Genomic DNA, 1369 nt, shown 5'->3' with positions numbered 1-1369 from the left:
GACACTCAAGTGGAGAGGGAACATGTTAGCCATCACTTACAAGGACCCAAGTGACCAAGTTAATTCCCTTATCCTGCTTGCTGATGGGTTTTTTAAGCTCTGTTTGTTTCGTTGAAATTTTTTTTGTAAAGATAGTTTTCCATATTTTCCAATGTTTGGTAGCACAAAAAAAACCTAGTTAATGAAAAACTATTTTTGATCAATGGAAAACCCTAATAAAAATAAAGCTTATTTTCTATAGGTTATTTTCCAATTTTTTATTTTATTTTATTTTTTATTTTGGAAAACAATCTCTCTCTCACTCGTTACATCTCCTATAAATATTATCATTGTCTATAATTATGGGAAACATAATTTTTTAGCGCCTTCTCTTTCTCATGGTAAGTTTTCTCACTTTTTCTCTCTTCCCTTTACTTTTTCTCTCCTCACACTCTTACTATCACTAACTCTAGTCTCTCCTCTTCCCATCGATTTCTCTCTCTAATTGTCTCTCTTCTCTCTTTTCTCCATGTTTCTCTTCCCCTCTATAACACAATTTTCTAATTAGATTTTTTTTTTCCTTCACTGATCGGTCAATAGCTCCAACTTGCAAAGGAGAACAAATTTGTAGTGGTAATTATTTCATACCTCTCTACCAAAATCTCAATTCTTTGCTTTGAATTTCAAGCTCGATTTTCTTTTTTCTCTAAGAAATTTTCAGTTTGATGGATTCCAGGTAGAAGTTACTTTACATAAAGTGCAAAAAAATAAAATTAAAAAAAAAAAAAAAAAAAAAGAAGAAGAAAAATTGATGAATTAAAAGATGAAAATTTTAAACATAGTACATTGCTTTTACATGGGATAATCTTTACCGTAGACTAATAATATTGTTATATAATGAATGATAATTGTTTAGGAAAATTGCATTTGTTGGCAAATATATATATATTTTTTGGCAGATACTATGCAATGATGTGTGTATGTGTGTACGTACATTATTGTTTATATATATGAGCAAGATGAGTGGTAGAGATCATGAAAATTTGACAATTAATTAATTTTGATTATATCTATTGTCAAAATTTTTGTATGAAGACCAAATTCATTCTTGGTTTTTTATTTATAATGATTACTATAAGGACTAGATTTGAGTCCTTAGCCCAAAAGGTGGATGGACTTCGGCCCAAAAAACCCAAAATAATGAATTTGTAGAGGATGTGTTGGAAAACTGGGCTTTAATGAACTAGACAAACATTAAAGTAGATCCAGATGGCAAGAGAATGAAACTAGACAGGTTTATGCTGAAGAAAATCATCCTCGGCACAGTCCGAGAAGATCAGTTCTTATATATTTCTTTCAGGTTTGATTACAAAGTTGGTTCTTGGTGTTC

This window comes from Quercus robur, chromosome 9 (assembly GCF_932294415.1).
Source record: "Quercus robur chromosome 9, dhQueRobu3.1, whole genome shotgun sequence".
Lineage (NCBI taxonomy): Eukaryota > Viridiplantae > Streptophyta > Magnoliopsida > Fagales > Fagaceae > Quercus > Quercus robur.
The sequence above is the reverse complement of the archived record's forward strand: the minus strand, read 5'-3'. Positions refer to the sequence as shown.